This window comes from Sciurus carolinensis, chromosome 2, assembly GCF_902686445.1.
Source record: "Sciurus carolinensis chromosome 2, mSciCar1.2, whole genome shotgun sequence".
NCBI classification, from domain to species: domain Eukaryota; kingdom Metazoa; phylum Chordata; class Mammalia; order Rodentia; family Sciuridae; genus Sciurus; species Sciurus carolinensis.
In genome coordinates, this window is record NC_062214.1 from 107,857,280 (window position 1) to 107,875,990 (window position 18,711).

General features: G+C 39.6%; 2 non-coding genes across 2 annotated transcripts; one reads left to right on the forward strand and one right to left on the reverse strand.

The window, feature by feature from the left end:
• Window positions 1–10,878: 10,878 nt before the first annotated feature.
• On the reverse strand, window positions 10,879–10,950 carry Trnah-gug (transfer RNA histidin (anticodon GUG)). The gene has a single exon. It is a non-coding gene; the product is annotated as a tRNA-His (tRNA).
• Window positions 10,951–13,082: 2,132 nt separating this feature from the next.
• On the forward strand, window positions 13,083–13,154 carry Trnah-gug (transfer RNA histidin (anticodon GUG)). The gene has a single exon. It is a non-coding gene; the product is annotated as a tRNA-His (tRNA).
• Window positions 13,155–18,711: the final 5,557 nt, after the last annotated feature.

Genomic DNA, 18,711 nt, shown 5'->3' on the forward strand with positions numbered 1-18,711 from the left:
TTGGGCCTCTGGAAATATTTTAGGGAACACCACCCTCGATTATATTCTGTAGAATTACCAAATGATTCTGTCCTTCCTGGTAACTAAGCCTTCTTTGCCTTGCTGGTTTCAGGAAAGTAGGCCCCTAAATTACTCAGCACAGACTCAACTTATTTAGAACCCATTGAAAATTGCTGATGTTTCCCCTGCCAAAATAGCCATTCATATGTAACTGAATAATTTATAAATATGGTTTACATATAAATAAAGCATTCCAATAAATTTCCTCTTCAAGAGTCATGAAAACACTGTGACCTTTTGAGACCCAAATAAGTTAAAAGCGATGACACTGGAAATATAGAAGAAGACAGAGATTTATAGAAGCCATTACTAAAGAATCAGAAATCCCTATTTTTGGAGGAAAGGGCATGTAGTTGTGAGTTGCTGAAGCAGAAATGAAATGCCTGTTAAGTGACAGGCATTGGTTTCCTGAGCATGGAGCCTGGTTTACAAACACAGTATTCAAGTCAGATACAGGACCTCCTGACCAAGTCATGGTGGTGTGCCACGGGGGACTAGGCAGTGGTCAGTTGTCTCCCATGACCACTTTGTTTATGGTGACATTATTTACATAACCCTGATTAGATGAAGTAAAGGTTAAGAAAACTATAAAATGTTTAAGAGTCATCTAGTTCAACCTCTTTATTTTACAAATGGGGAAACTAAGGCCCAAATGAGGATGTGATATGATGTGCCTGTAAAAAATTGAATAGTGGTCCCCAAAAACATATGCGTAAGTCCTAGTCCTTAAACCCTGATCATGATCTTATTTAGAAAAAGGGTCTACGCAGATGTAATTAAGTTTGGTCTCAAGAATGGATCATCCTGGATTTAGTATAGGCACTAAGTCTGAAGGCAGGTGTCCTTGTAAGAGAAAGGCAGAAGGAGATGGGAGATGGATGCAGAGACAGAGAAGAAACAAAGTATGGGAAGAAGGAGTTGGAAATGGAATTGGGGATGTCCAGAGCCACCAAAAGCTGAAAGAGGCAAAAAAAGACTAGAGTCTTTGGAGGAAGCATAACTCTACCAACACCTTGATTGAAAACTTCCAGCCTCCCAAGTGGTGAGAAGACAAATTTCTGTTGTTTTATTCTCTCCGTTTGTGGTGATTTGTTATAGCAACCCTCGGAAACTAATACAGGGTCGAAAGAGCAGAACTGGCTGGAACCCAAGTCTCTGAACTTCCTCAGTCCTGAGTTTGTTTCCCTGCCACCTGGTCACATCTTCTGAGTTCTCATCTTGTCATAGACATAAAAGCATTAACATGCCTCACTGCTAAGAACACAACTTCTGAGAAGGCAATGAAGAGCATTGCAGATGTTTTGGCTTCCCTGAGCTGATGTTTAATCCATCCGACAACTAAGATTTCTGCGCTTGGGAGCAATATATCTGACTATGATATTAAGCATTAGGGATCATTCAAAAATCTGAAAGAGAGAACTGATAAAACGTAGCCCAAAGATAAGCCTGTTGACTCCAACAAATATGCAAAAAATAGAAAATAATATCTAACTCACAAGGTGTTTATAGAGTCAACAAGATTTACTGAGCACACACTATATGCCAAGTATTGTTCTAGGATCTTTTATCTCAGGGAGATAATGGGATCTCAGAGTGGCAGCAGTTAAATAGCCATATATAAATGCCACATAGTATGCTCATGGCTATGGAAATGACACAAGGTCTGTGTGGTAATCAGAATGGTTTGAGTTGCAAGCATCCTTGACAATGGCTAATTGTTCATGGTCTCCCTAGAATCAAAACAATGGTGCCTCAGCTGGGCATAGTGGTCCAGGCCTATAATCCCAGCATCCCTGGAGGCTGAGGCAAGAGAATCACAAGTTCTAGGCCAGACTCAGCAACTTAGTGAGACCCTGTTTCAAATTAAATATAAAAGTTACCCAGGACTTAGCTCAGTGGTAGAGCACTGGGTTCAATTTCCTGTACTCAGGGGATAAAAAAGAGAGGGGAAATGACGACTATAGCAATACAGTTCAGTCAAGACCATTGACAGTTTCCATGCTTAAGAGTGAAAGTTCAAGTGGCACTATCAGGTAAAGAACATAAATAGCTGAAGTGCTTGAGGGCACAGGGAAAGAGAAGGGAAAGAAGGAAATTATAAACACCAACTACTGACTCTAGCAACAAAGGAATGAGCTTCTAATGGAGGAACTTTGGATGGTACAGAGGAAAATGGGGTGGGAGGGTGTGGGGAAGGAAAGATAGTAGACTGAGACAGACAGTATTACCCTATGTATATGCATGATTACATGAATGGTGTGAATCTACATTGTGTACAACCATAGAAATGAAAAGTTACACCCCATTTGTGTACAATGAATCAAAATGCAATCTATAAAAATAAAAATTAAAAAACAGACACCAACTTAAAAAAAAAGAGAAATGAGCTTCTTAGAAGCGAGGTATATTTTTTTCTTGATTTATTACATACATGTTTCTGTTTGTTGGCGACTTTCTTCTCCCTCTCTGTCCTCTACTCAATCATATTGAGTGAGTTGATGATACTTAACGTTATAATCTAACTTCTAGGTTATAGGATATTAAAAGGAGATCATGACCAAAAATGAATGATAATCATAAAGAAGAAAAATGACCAATGGAACTTTGGGTCCCCCCTTCTAAGATGCTAAGAGTGTCTTTATTTGTAGGTAACACAGTCACAGAGAATTAGACAAAATACTATATTTTTTTAGAAATTAAATGTAGGTAAATTGCGTGTCTGGAGACTGAGTACCTGATGCAATAAGCCATATCAGACTGTTTCCTGGCAACTTAGGATCCTTCTTCTGAATTTCCCCAAGACTTATGGAGTCTGGAAAGCATTTCTTAGAGTCTGTTTCCAGACATTTTCCATATGATATTCCATAAATGACATATTGAATGGCTTGCCTGACATTTGAAGAATGGAAGAGAGATGATAGCAGTGGGCAGGTATATATGGGCTTCGGCAGATATGAATGAAACTAGCACAGCCACAGATAAAAGCAGAGATTTCAAAGTTAATAGATAAGTACATCAGCAGCATTCTAAAATTTGAAGAAAAGGATAATTTTCTAGGAAAATAAAACTCACCAAAGCTGGCTCAAGAAGAAACAAAAAGTTTAAGTACTTTTGCTAACTTAAGTTGAAAGGGTCATGAAAAATCTCCCCACAGACTTCTCTTTCTAACTGTGAAAAATTAACTGTTATGATAATGTCTCTCCAAGGAAATTTGAAAACTAGATAAAATATATGAAATGTGGTTTTCAAACAGTGGACAACAGGCAATATACAACTATGATCCCTGGGAGAAAGAGAATAAACAAGGTGAGTCTTATGGTTGCTCAGTCTACACAGAGAGAGAACATCAGAAAACCACACAGAAGTACTTCTGAGTCCTTCGTTGAGTAATAAGCTATGCACATATTGGGTGAAAGACCAAAATCATTAGAATATAGTAAGACAACTAATTTCAGTAGCTCACATAGAGCTGAAAATAGCTTGTGCTATTACTGACTAGAAAGAGCTGCCTTAGTGACAGGGGTAGAGAAGTCCTAGAGTAAATGCTTCTCTAGACTTGACCTAATGAAACTGAAAAGCAACACATCCTAGAAAGTATCAACCTGAACCAAGTAATTTAACAGCAGGCCAGAATAATGTGAACACCCTTCAAATGCAAAAAAAATCTATACCTAATGATATAAAATCTAGGGTCTGGCATCCAATAAAAAAATTATCAGATAGATAAAGAAGTGGAAAAATATAAACCATAACCAGAATAAAAATCAATCAATAGAGCCAGGTACAGTGGCACATGCCTATAATCGCAGCAACTCAGGAAACTGAGGCAGGAGGATCGCAAGTTCAAAACCAGCCTCAGCAATTTAGCAAGACCCTAAGCAATTTAGCGAGATGTCTCAAAATTTTAAAAATAAAAAAGACTGGGGGATGTGACTCAGTGGTTAAGTGCCCGTGAGATCAATTCCTTGTTAAAAAAAAAAAAAAAAAATCTATTAATAGAAACAGATCTAAAAAACTATAAAAAGATGGAATTAGCAAACAAAACGTTAAGACAACTAGTATAAATATTCTCAAAAAATGTAAAGCAGGGCTGGGGATATAGCTCAATGGGTAAAGTGCTTGCCTTGCAAGCACAAGGCCCTGGGTTCAATCCCCAGAAGAGCAAAAAAAAAAAAAAAAAAAAAGTAAAGGAATACATGAACATAATAAGGAAGACAACATAAAAGACAAATGGAACTTCTACAGATTAAAAATATAACATCTGGTATGAAAAATGGACTGTTTTGGGTTAACAACAAACAAATCGATCAATTACAGAATAAAATATCAGTGAACTCAAAGACATGGCAATATAATAAAATGAAGCATAGGGGAAAAAGACAAAAATGAATCAAACTCATATAATTCATAGTAAAGTCCAGAAGAAAAGGAGTGATAAGGCGGACAAGAAAAAAGTTTCAACAAATAAGTGTATAACTCTCCAAATTTAATTGGACAAAACAATTCAAGAATCTCTTGGGGCTAGGATTGTGGTTCAGTGGTAGAGTCCTCACCTAGCATGTGTGAGGCCCTGGGTTCAATCCTTAGCACCATGTAAAAATAAAATAAAGGTTTTGTGTTCACCTACAACTAATACATATATACAACAATAACTAATATATATATATTAGTTGAGACATATATATATATATTAGTTGATATATATATATATATCAACTAATCCCAAGCAGAATAAACATAATGAACACACACAAAGGTACATCGGAATCAAATTGCAGTAAACAAGTGATAAAGAGAAAGTTTGCTTTATCTTTTTTGATACCAGAGATTGAACCCAGGGATGCTTAATCACTGAGCTATATCCCCAGCCCTTTTTATTTTTTGAGACAAGGTCTCTGAAGTTGCTAAGTGCCTCACAAATTGCTGAGACTGGCCTTGGAACTTGTAATCCTCCCGCTTCAGCCTCCTGAGTTGCTGAGATTACAGGTATGCTTCACTGTACCCATATTAAGAGAAAAGTTTCAAAGCAGCCAGGAAAAAAGACATATTACACACAAAAGAACAAAGATACAGATTCACTGGAAGCAATGCAAGCAGAAGACAGCAGAGCAACATCTTTAAAATATTATAAGAAAAAGCTGTCAATCCATAATAGTATTATACAGGGAAAATATTTTTCAAAACTGAGGGCAAAATAGACATTTTCAGACATCCATCGTATGAGGGAATTTATCAACAGCAGATAAGTAGTACAAGAAAAGTTAAAAAACCTTCAGCAGAAGAAAAACAATATCAGAAAAAGATAAGATTCTATACAAAAGAGTCAAAAGAATAATTATAAAAGACATTTTCTTTATTTTAAAATTCTCTTTAAAAGATAATTGACTGATTCAAACAAAAATAACAAGCAAGGGGCTGGGGTTGTGGCTCAGTGGTAGAGTGCTTGCCTAGCGTGTGTAAGGAACTGAGTTCAATCCTCAGCACCACATAAAAATAAATAAATAAAATAAAGGTATAAAAAAAACAATGACATTATTTTTAAAATATGAAAATAACAAGCAGATTCAGTGGCATACATCTGTAATCCCAACAATTTAAGAAGCTGAGGCAAGAAGATCACTAGTTCAAGTCTAGCCTCAGCAACTTTGGGAAGACTGCAACTTAGTGAGACCCTGTCTCAAACTAAAAAAATAAAAAGACAGAGGATATAGTTCAGTGTGATGTGCCCCTGGGTTCAATCCCCAGTACAAAAAATAAGTAAAACAAAAATAACAAAGTATTGCGGGGCTTACAACACACCTAAAAAGCTAAACATTTGACAACAGTAACAAATAAGGTCAGGATAAATTATATTGTTATTTATTTCTAATATTAACTGGTACAATGTTATTTAATAGTAGATAGTGATAAGTTGAAGATGTATACTGTAAACTCTATAGTAATACTTCATAAAAACAGAGAATGGGAGTGGTCAAAAAAAAAAAGAAATAAAATCATTTAAGAAAAGCTCAATTAGGGGCTGGATTATGACTCGGTGGTAGAGTGCTTGCCTAGCATGTGTGAGGCACTGAGTTTTATTCTCAGTACCACATATAAATAAATAAATAAATGTCCTCAACAAATTAAAAAAATATTTAAAAAAGAAATGCTCAACTAGTCAAAAAAACGACAGAAAGTGAGAAAGGAGAAACAAAGGGACAAATAGAAACAAAAAAACAACATAGGATTCGACCCACACATATATGTATATATAATTATACGCTTAATTATATATATATACATTCACTTTTGGGGGTGCTTGAACCCAAGGGTGCTTAACCACTGAGCCACATCCCCAGCCCCTCTTATTTTTTATTTTGAAACAGGGTCTCGCTTAGTTGCTGAGGGACTAAATTGCTGAGGATGGCTTTGAACTTGTGATCCTCCTTGCTGCTGGGATTACAGGTGTGCACCACTGCACCCAGTTGTAGAATCACATTAAATGGAAAGGTCAAAACTAACCAATATAAAGGTTAATGTGATAAAAATAAAACAGAAGTCAATGAATTTCTTCTACAAGAAACACACTTTAAAGACACAGAAAGATTAAAGGAAAAAGGATAGGAAAAGATATACCATAATAATATTAATCAAATGAAAATTGGGGGTTGGGGGTGCAGCTCAGTGGTAGAGTGTTCAGAATGCACAAGGCCCTGGGTTTGATTTCCAATACTGAAAAAATGGTGGCACGGCTATATAAATAATCAGACAATTAGATTTCAAGGCAAGGAATATTTCCAGGGATAAAAATAATAATTTCTTAATAATAAAGAGATCAATTCATTAAGATGACATGACAATCTAATATGCATGAAACAAAAACAAAAATCAAGAAGTAGACAAATTTACAATGGGATTTTTAACATCCCTTCTCAATCATTGATAAATCAAGTAGAAAGGAAACCATGGTGGATTTTAAAACTTTTCTAAAAACTTTAAAACAATTTGATCTGATTGACACTTATAGGCATTCCACCCATTAAAGGCAGATTACATATTCTTTTCAAGTGCCCTCGGAAAATTTACCAAGAGTAACCCAGGAATAAAGTCCTCTGGGTTCAGTCAAATCAGAAGTGGTGTCTTCCATATGAAATGAAACTTGTCCAGCTTCAGTTTTCTATACCTACTTCTTAGGGTGTGGCGCCTTCTAGTGGAAATCCAGTATGCTGCCTCTTCCCTAGATGTCCCTGCAAACAGACTGGGTGGGCACTCCCTCCCAGATCACCATCTTCTCTCAAAACTTTAATGTCAAGGCTGCAGGTGTAATTCAGTGGTAAAGAGCATACTTAGCCTATATGAGGTCCTGGGTTCAATCCCCACTACAAAAAAACAACAACAAAATCTCAATGTCACCCCCACTGGCGAGGTTCAGTAGACTCAGCTTCTTATAGTAACCGAAGACTTCACATGGTAACCAGTGAAGAGCTCCATTAGAGCTCTAAAATACAGCAAATTTTTTTGTGCTGATGATGAGTCAAGTGGTGATATCTTGTTAAAATGAAGATTCTGATTCAGTAATTCTGGGTACATGGAGACCAAGATTCTGAATTTTTGAACAAGTTTCCAGGTGATATGAAGGTTCCTGGTTCAGTCTGCTGCTGGTGGCTGGCAATTGCAACAGCAGCAAACCCAGGTATGCTAGGAGTAACAAAGAAGCCATAGTGTAGTTGTTTAAGCAAACAATCCAAAGCTTAAAAAATACTGTTGTTGCCTCCTTCAGTCTACACATTTATACCAAAAACATATTTTGCTGGAATGTTACTTAAAACATTTTTAGAATTGTTGAAACTTGTTGCACCTTAAAAGACTAAGGGGTGATGTCTTTTTCTTTGAAGGCAGATTTAAAAGCAGTCAAAAATTCTTTCAAAAGAATGTGATTATATCGAGGTGGATTTACTCATATGGCTTATAAATCAACCCTGAAGATAATCCCCAAACAAGAGTTCAAAAAGTATTTGGGGCAGCTTATTGTAGAGAATGGAATGCTGACTTTGAAACAATGCAAGTTAAGATACTTAAGTTCCACTGTGCTCATTTTTAAGGAGTTGGTTTCCTTGTCATATTCCCACCTACTATTTTACTTAGGTAAAATTTGAATAAGGCTTAATAAGTGCTAGGCACTGTTGTTTTACAAATATTTAATTATTTGATCCTCATAACAAGCCTGCTTCCCCACTCCCAGATTACAAATAAGAAAACTGAGGCACAGAGATATTATGTTGCTTGCACAAGGTCAACCAGTTAGTAAATGGATGAGTCAGGACTCAAATCGTAGGCAGCTTACTTCCAGGTGCCAGAGACTTCATTACTAATCTATGCTACCTTTTAATGAGTTGGGAGTAGCCTAAAGGAAGGGTATCAGCTACTATACCTAGGGTCTATCAGATGAAAGGGAAAAGAAAGTCAAAGTTAGTTGGTTATAGTGGCACACACCTGTAATCCCAACGACTTGAGAGGCTGAGGCAGGAGGAGCACAAGTTTGAGGTCAGCCTCGGTGAGACCCTGTCTCAAAATAAAAGATAAAAAGAGCTGTGGAGGGGCCGGGGATATAGCTAAGTTGGTAGAGTGCTTGCCTAGCACACACAAGGCCCTGGGTTCAATCCCCATCACCACCAAAAAAAAAAAAAAAAATCAAAGCTGGCTGCAGAAACTAATACTGGAGCTGGAATTGGTGCCCAGAGGGCTCTTACACAGCCTGCCTCTTTCCTGGCTCTCAGACCTAAGGAAGAGGTCAGGCCTCAAGCTGAGGGACAGTGAGAACCACATTCCCAGAATCAGAAATCACAAATCACAAAATGGTTTCAAAACCAAGAGGTCAAAAGGAGCTCCCAGGGCAGCAGAGTCTTGGTGATGTCTTCCCAGGCTCTCACTTCATTGTGTCAGTGCACCCAGAGATAAGCAGGCTCAAGGAAAATCAATCATACAAAGTAGATTCTTAAGAGACTAAGCCAAAATACCACAGTAAGGAGAACAAGTGCCAACAGATCAGAAGCTAGTACAGAGCAATGTTCTTCCCTTCAGGAAAGTCTAATAGAAAGTCTAATGGACATTCAAATCATTATCAAGTCTATTTCATGGACCTGAAATCAGAGTAAGGGGATTTGACAGAGTGATCTCAAAGCATAGTGTTATGAAATTTTGGTAGCTGTGTGTACCCACCTCCAGAATGCCTATATACCCGCCAAACAGAAGAGTACCCTTCCCTTCTACAACACTTTCAGTTCAGCTTTCTCCAGCATTCCTGGTCTCAGATGTGGATGGTTCATGCGGTACCTCACATGGTGGATGTTTGTGGGGTTTGTTTTCTTAGTTGTTTTTATTTGTAATACTCAGAGAGTGACTACTCCTGATTTTCTCCCCAAGTTCTGGAAGCAACTCATAACCCAGAGCACAGAAGTACCTGCATAGAGCAATGAGGGACTGGGAGCCAGGCCATTAGAGGAAAGACAGATCTCCTTTCTTCCCACCCTGATGTCTTATTCCAGTCCATTGAATAAAAACTTGCAGTATAGTTATTTGTTGAAGGGTATAAGGAATAGAGTTGTACCAATCCCGTTGAATAAGTTTTTTGGTTTTGGTTTGGGGTTTGTTTTTTGTGTTTTCTTGTTTTGTTTTGGTTTGGTTTTTTTGTCAGTGACGTTGATTTTCTGAATATATAATTCTTAAATCAGTCATCCAAACTCTGGCAAATTCTCAGGCTCAGGCTCACCCTTCGTCATTCTGTACTGCTCAGAACACTCTCATGGTCTGAGTTGTCCTGATGTGATTTTAAACTTACCAAATCTAGGAATTGGGAACTGAAAGACTTAGGGAAATTACAGCCTACTGCAGAGTCTTGGCTTTTTGCACTGTTCAGTAAATCTGTGCTGATGGAGCATGGGTAAAAGGGGTGCAATCCCATCACAATGTCCATTTCTCCCAGGAATGCTCCCTGACTGCTTTGCTGCCAAAACCTACAACAACCTCTTTAGGAAGAGCTGGAAAGGCTTATTCTTCACTCAGGTCTCTCTCATTCCCTCCTTGACAATGATACAGCTGCCACTAACAGCCCGAAAGCCAAATTCAAAACTCACTTCTCTTTTACCTAATGCCAAATGACAGACCTGAATTTGTTGAGATGGATCTTTTTAAGTGCACATAAAACAAACCAACAAATACAATTTGCTTTAAACCTGAGGTAGAGTGGGAATGGTGGGTTCAAGAGAAAACACCTGGTCACCTATGAGTCTATGGAGACTGAGGTCACAGACCTCTCATTAGCACCCCCCATAGTGACTATAAGAAATAGCACCTCCAGCGTGGTCATATTTTTCTCTTGTCACAGGATCTGAACCAAAAATGGCTTAGAGTGTTGGGCTTTCTTCTAGCCCTTAATGCTTGCATATTCCTATAAAGTCTACACCCCCAAAGTGCTGACGTTTTAGCAGGTGTGAGGTTTTGTTTTTTGGGGTTTTTTTTTGTTTTGTTTTGTTTTTTGTTTTTTTAAAGGACCAAATATATGACTCCACCATTGCCAGGGGTCAGATGAGGAAAGAAAAAAAGGGTACCACACGGAACACATCCAAAACCAAGACAATCACATACTGGGAAAGATGGGGGTGGCTAGTTCATTAGCAGATGAATTTAAAAGAAAGAAAAGCCCCATATACTTTCTGTATATGCACGATTGTCCCGTTATTATAGTATCGGCTGGAGACATAGGAGAATAAGAGTTAAACACGGAGAACGTGACTTGGTAAATCTAAAAAGACGCCCCTTGCCGTGCCATTGTTCCCACAATGCCGTGACTCGGATTCGAACCGAGGTTGCTGCGGCCACAACGCAGAGTACTAACCACTATACGATCACGGCGAGCTACCAGGACGCCACAGTGTACGGGTGACTGAGTGTGACTCTTCTCGTCTAGATGGCGACTGTCCTGGCTTTCTCAGGCTTCCCGTCATAGATTAGCTCTCCCAAACACCCGACCTTCACACTGACCCCGAAGAGGAGTGCGAACGCTATGAACTTCCCAGCCCGAGGGCTCTGCTTGACGGTCGGTACGGACCGCAAAAGACAGGACTTGAAAATGCTTGGCAAACTAAAGGATTTTTATGACGCCAAGTCTCTATTAAATGTAAAACCCGAGGTCACCCGAACAGTGGCCCGGGGTCCCTCTCTCGCTCACCATGCCCCGACTGACACGCTTTCTGAAGGGACTCTTAAATTCTACAAGAAGGAATTCTGATCCACCCCCACAACTTTCTTGAAAGCGGGAGAAAGGGACTCTGAGCGCAGCCCACACGGTGGCGTGTCCGGGGTACCCGATCCTTGGCTCCGCAGGGAGCAGAGAAAACTAGAGCGCATGCGCGTCCACGGAGTGGCGAGATTGAAGATAGGCGGGAACATGCAATGACAAATTAATGACGTAAAAGGGGCGGGACTTTCAACAGAAATGTTGAAAAAAAGGAGAGTCTGTGTGGGTCCTCGGTAGCTCGTGATGATTGTATAATGGTTGGTGCCCTGCGTTGTGGCTGCAGCAACCTCGGTTCGAATCCAAGTTCATGGCATTGTGAGGACAATGGCACCGCAAGGAGGTTACGTTTTGTCGCCCTCTTCCATTTTTACCCTGAGTTCTGGAAAATACATTCCAGTTCCCTTGAGACAGCTGAGAACGACATTTACACCAGTTCTGGTTAAATTGGAATGCCGCAGCACATGGGCTTTCGGTTACTATGCGGTTGAGCGCATTTTTGGAGACAGCGCAGAGCACTCGCCAGGCTACGAAGTGTAATAAGCATCTGTGCAAATTTCCAGAATGGAATGGGCTCCAAGGGATTGGAAGAGAAGGCTCCTCAAAGGAAGAAACGTTTGAGGCAGCTCTTAAAAGTAGAGTGGAAATTCGTCAAGCAATCAGAATAATTTAATGCGCAAAGACTAAAACGAAGTCTTGAAAAGGCGCTATCATAATTCCTCTCATAAGTGTTCTCCCTAAGTCCTCTTTATAAAGTCCCCACCCCCACAACGCATTCAGGCCCTGGTCTGACAGTAGGCGCTTCTCAAGCACCTGTTGAGTGAATGAATACAAATAATTAAGGAGTGGGAAATGACACTGAAAGCCAAGTGATAAGCTGGAAAAGCAGACGAATTTACTACTGTTTCGAGGGTGAGGGTGGTGAAAGGATTCAATCTGTGTTCAGCAAGATCTCTGCTGATACGAATAACACTGGAGAGGAGGATGGTCATTATGAATTCACTTGTCAGGAAACCACTGGCACATTCTCTTTAGCAAATAGCCACTACCCAGTCTGTATCCGGCTCGATTAAGGCTCCGTTAGGGCGCCAGCACTGACGGACAAGAATAAAAACCGGACTTGGTCCCTACTGCCACCCAAGGACACAACATAGTGTGGGTGACTGGCGCTGCAAGAGCATTGAGGAAGGAGTCAGAGTCCGGGAACTGTTGGAGAGGCTGTAAGGAAGTGGATGTTGGGCTCAAGAGAACTGAGTGGGTGAGATGCGTTCGTTGAGTTCAGGCTACGCAACCAACACAGTTCTGGGGGCGTCCTCGCTCTTCACAAAAGCTGTGTCAGATCACTGCTGCGGGAATCAAACAGCGAGGAACACCCTGGAAGAACGAGCACCTACAAGCCCGGGAAGCCCGATAGGGTTTCCAAGGTACAGAAGATGGACTTCTCACATGGACAGTCTGAGCTCTTGACAGTCCAGTCCCTGGATGCACAAGTGGTCTCCTTCAACTCCCCACCCCACTCACAAGTAGTCCACCATCAGAAGCTTATCACCACGACTTCTGGCCCTTGGACCAAAACCGGACACAGAACCTAAGCGACTGGAGACAGTGCGGTGCGCCTGCGCATTCTGATACAGCGCCGGGCTGGAGCCCCGCCCCATAGGAGGGTCACTTAGTGACGCACCGACTGGGAAGGCCTATGACTGTTGAAGAGGACAATCAGAAAGCCCGTCCTACAGGTCCCCGGTAGCTCGCCGTGATCGTATAGTGGTTAGTACTCTGCGTTGTGGCCGCAGCAACCTCGGTTCGAATCCGAGTCACGGCATTGTGGGAACAATGGCACGGCAAGGGGCTCGCTTTCTTTTTTTCTCATATATGGCTTTTTTTTGTTGTTCTTTTATAAAACATAATTCACTTCCTTGAACGAAACGCTGCCTCCCTCAGTTTGTAAATCGAGCTTAATCGAAGTTACCCCAAGTAACTATTTAATGCTCTGAATACGGCTTTGAATCAAAGTTATAATCTCTTCGCTCCGGAAAATTGGAGTCCAAATTATTCGACACTGACAAAATAGCGTCCCTATGACCTTGTGATTCCCATCCCCCTTCATGCATTTTTAAAACCTGGGTCATTCATTTTTTAATAGAGAATACATATACACAAGCCTAGCGAGAAGTAAAGCTCCTCATACCTCTGGTCACCCACCAATTATTGCCACTTTTCAGTATCTTTCTATGACAATCCATATATATATATATATATTTGTGTAAATACATTCCTCTTTGTTTATTGCAAGGGAATCTCCTTCCATCTTGGGTCTTGTCCTTTTCCTTCCCAGGCCCCAACTCCTGACTGGGAGAGTGGGGACAGTTTGGGTTGGTAAAATGGAAGAAAGGGATTCTTTGCTGTATCCATAAAAACCTTTGGATGGGAGCCTTGGCCCTGGGAAGCAGCACTATTTTGATTTCAAGCTGGAAGGACAAAGAAGCAGTCTGAGTTTAGAGTATGGAAGAGACAATTGACTTGACAGTCTGTCTGAAGACCCTCCACTCCCATGACCCAACTTGAGTCACAAACTACTAAAATTATGAAATTTAGCCTAGCCTAGTGGTAGAACACTTGCCTAGCATACACCAAGCCCTGAATTCAATACCCAGTCTGCGGGTGGGGGTGGGAGTAGAAAATAAAATGCAGTTATGATATTCCAGTGCATTGAAGACAGAACTGAATAAGTCTTGCACATGTTTGTGTCCTAAGCACACAGTCTCTCCACAAATATTTGGACAGTTTTTTAAATGACGTATATAAAGTGACCAGGTTTGCAGTTGTTTTTTTTTTTTTTTTTTTTTTTTTTTTTTTGGCAGGAGGAGGTGGGGTACCAGGGGTGCTCTATCACTGAGTTACATTCCCAGCCCTTCCTACTTTTTTCTTTTGAAACAGTGTCTCACTAAGCAGCCCAGACTGGCTTCAAACTTGGAATCCTCCTGCCTCAGCCTCTCCAGTTGCTGGAATTACAGGCATATGCTACCATGCCCAACTAGGTTTGCTTTATGATTTCATATTAAGTTGTGTTCTTTCAATACAGAACCATGTTATTTTCATATTAAATAGGAACAGTGATTCCACTAAGAAAAATGTGCTCTCCCATTTTTCTAGTGACATGTAGCCTTCTAGGTGTTTTCCTTCATTCTTTCCTACCTTCCTTGGTTTTGTTTTTTTCTTTTTTCTACCTTTGACAGGGACATGTCCTGGAGAAATATTTTACTTTCCTCTTAACATTATAGTAAGGGAAAAAAGTGACAGTTGGTGGTAAAAGCAACTAACCTGGAGCTTCAATAAAATCCTAGGGCCTAGGATGATCTTTGGAGATACAGCCTCATCTGAAGGGACCCAGGCTACCCATCTTCTGCCAGTTGTGCTTGATGGGAATATGAGCTGTATGTATCAGATCTTCTGATGTTTCCAGAGAAACCAGCAATCTTGAGTGTTATGTGTGATCTCTCAAATTTTTAAATATTGGCAATTTATTTGATTAATTTTTTAAAATTAGTTTGAAACTATGTAGGCCAAACAAAATTTGGCACAAATGAAACTCCAACTTCACATCCAGAATCTCAAAAAACAGAGTACACATGTCAGAGTGGATGTGGTTGTCCTCTCAAGGAGATGAACAGAAATGAACACAAGACAAGGCTTGAAACTAAAGGACCAGACTTAGAAAAAGACAAAACTCAGGAGGGAAAAGAGCTTAGGACGGGTCTGGGTATCCAAAGTTTGGAAACAGGAGTAAGGACACTTCACTCACTCAGTGCCCAGTGAGAAAAGTGAGGACTTGGAACTGGACCTTGAGAAGTATACAACTTCAGGAGGTTAAGGAAGAAAATGAGAGGAGAGAAAACCAAAAGAGTATCATTCTAAAGAAATCTTGGGTGAAGAAATTTTCATGAAGAAGGGAGATCAGATTCAGGTGCTACAAAGATGTCAAGGAGAAAATCAAATGAGAAAATTATTGAGTTTCACACTTAGAAGTCATTGCTGACTTTTTCTTTTCTTTTTTTTTTTTTTTTAATACTTTATTTTGAGACAAGGTCTCACTAAGTTGCCCAGGATGACCTGAAACTTGTAATCCTCCTAACTCAGACTCCTGAGTAGCTAGAATTATTTGTGTACCATACCACCATGCCTGGCACATTCGCTAACTCTAAAATCTTTTGTGAGAACAACTAGGCATATGTAGTAAGAGTAAAAAAAAAAAGTTTACATTTTTTTGCCCCAATAATTCTACTTTTGAGAATCCCATTAAATGAATAAATCTTAAACTAAGAAGTGCTATGTGCATAAAGATGCTCATTACAGAGTTATTTAGAAAGAAGGAGAATGGAAATAACCTGTTTAATAATAATAATAATGTGATGTTGTACTAAACCAAAGCATATTCATTAGGCAATATATTAAATAGTCATTTTAAAAGTATAAAGGCAATTTTTAAACGCCTTTCCAACTGAAAGGAGTAAGATTCCCTTAAAGAAATGTCTGATCCCAGGTCTGAAACAGAAGAGGTATGAAGTGAGTCTAGAACATTTTGTATGAGAAAGACAGAAAGTTCTTAAAGATTGATGAGACCAAGTCAAAAGGACACAGGAAGCCAGACTTGGTGGCACACTTCTGTAATCCCAGCAGTTCAGGAGACTGAGGCAGGAGAATTAAGAGTTCAAAGCCAGCCTCAGCAAAAGGGAGGCACTAAGCAACTCAGTGAGACCCTGTCTCTAAATAAAAATACAAAATAGGGTTGGGGATGTGGTTCAGTGGTCAAGTGCCACTGAGTTCAATCCCCAGTACCAAATGAACAAACAAAAAAACAAAAAGCACACACACAGGAACCTCTTTAAAAGGATCCCATAGGCCAAATATGGGACAATTTGAGCATCAGAAAAAATAATGAACTGGGCACAGTGGTGCATGCCTATAATCCCAGGGATTTGGGAGGCTGAGGCAGGAGGACAGCAACTTAACAAGACCCTGTATCAAAAAAAAAAAAAAAAAAAAAAGTACTAGTGTTGTAGCTCAGTGGTAAAGTGTCCCTGGGTTCAATCCCCAGTACTTAAATAAATAAGATAATGATATCATGATGGCAATGGACTATATCATGTTGAATAAATTTTTTACAAAATCAATTTTTCAACTTATGGGGATAAGAGAAAGAGAGTTGGCAGGGGCAGGGGTGAGAAAGATATTCTGTACAGAGAAATACCAGAATGCCAGCTAATAAGGAATGATAAACTAGAGTCACTATTTTGCAGTCCCCCATGTAATAGCAAATATAAACAGATTATCAGGGCAAGTTTAAAATATTGGGTAAAATGTTGTTGGAAGCAAATAGCCAAAAGGCCTCAGTACATCACCTCATAGCTCACTTGAAATAAAGTCAATTGGAGTGATCTGGCAGACTTCAGGTTAACCAGGTGAACTAGCATCACCACTAAAGGGACAAATGGGCATTACAGGACTGCTAATGTGACTCCTGGGAAGTCCGCAACATCTCCTATGTAGTGGTCTTTTCAGAAATGTTTAGTCTGAATTAAATCATGAACAAACTGTGGGAAAACTCAGAATGTGGGACATTCTACGTGACAATTAGCCTGGACACTTTAAAATCATAAATGTCATGAAAAGCAACAAAAAAAAGGGGGACTACTTAAGATCAAAATAAAGGAACTTAACAAACAAATGCAGTGGGATACTCTGATTGATCTGGAATTAAAAAAAAAACTTATAGAAGACACATGAGAAAAATGGGAAATTTTAATATAAACTTTATAGTGGACAATACTATTAAATAAATGTTAAACTTCCTAAGTGTGATAAAGGTCTTGTGACCCTATAGAATTCCTTAGTTTTAGGAAATACGGCTACACACACACACACACACATACACACACAAATACACACAAAGAAAAGAAAGAAGAAAAAAAGAATACAATAAATATGGCAAATGTCTAAATTCAATGAGTCTTGGAGAAGGGGGTACAGGTTTCCACTGTGAGGTTTTTGTTGTTGTTTGGTTTTGATTATTTATTTATTTACTTACTTATTTATTTATTTTGGTGTGTGTGTATACACCAGGGATTGAACCCAGAGGCGCTTACCACTAAACTGCATCCCCAGACCTTTTTCCTGAGGCTGGCCTCAGCCTCCTAAATCACTGGGATTACAGGTGTCCATCATCATACCCAGTTTCAGCGTACTTTTTGTGAATTTTTCTGTAGGTTTAAAATTCCCCACCCAAAAAAATAAAATAAAACAATTTTCCAAAAGAAATGGAAGAAAATAAAGGCTATATAACAAACATGGGGAAATCATAATACAATGTTAAGGGGGGAGAAGGACATAAAATTGTGTGCATACCACAATTACAACTATATAAAACTAAGAATAAGAGAAATTACGTTTGTTTATTTTAACATTTGTTAAGCCAGGACCATGTGATAGGTTGTGCACTAGGTGGTGGGAACTACTCCTGCTGCCCAACAGAGTTCAACTCCATGCTGAAACACTACCTAAGTGTTTGGATTTCAGAGGAGACTTGCTGTGTTGGCTTCTTATATTTCTTGGTTCCCATCAAAGTGCCTGGCCCCCCTGAGGTGCTCAACACTACCAACTTCCAGGAGTTCACACTCTTCAGGGGAGAAATTTTCGTTAATAATTCAAACAAGTGTAACTGTATAATTCACCCAAGACATTGTAATTTTTAAATAATCATTTACACCCTATCATTAGGAACATGCTCCTTCCCTCCTAAATAATTTAACTTTGCTCCTGTTTTCCCCCACCAGGGATACTCCACTTCCTTACAGTGTGCTGATCCCCACCTCTGTGCCTTTGCTCAGCTCAAAGACTGGCTTGAAATGACTTTACACCCCTTTGTTTCCTCCGTCTAAATCCTACACAACTCAGGTCTACCTCCTGCAGGAAGTCTGCAGACTTGATTGATTCCATTCCTTTGAGCTCTCATCAGCCTGACTTTGTACTATATTTATTTATTTATTTGTTGTACCAGGGATTGAACCCAGGAGCACTTAACTACTAAGCCACAACATCCCCACAGGCTTTTTTTTTTTTTTTAAGAGACAGGGTCTTGCAAAATTACTGAAGTTGGCTTTGAATTCACAATCCTCCTGCCTCAGCCTCCAGAGCTGCTGGAATTATCTGCAAGCACCACTGCACCTGACTCTGTACTACCTCTTAAACATGTGGCCTCATGTGACACCTTCCATTGTAAATATTTTTTTCATATTTTTTAGTTGTCAATGGATCTTTTATTTATTTATATGTGGTGCTGAGTATGGAACCCAGGGCCTTGAACATACCAGGTAAGCGCTCTA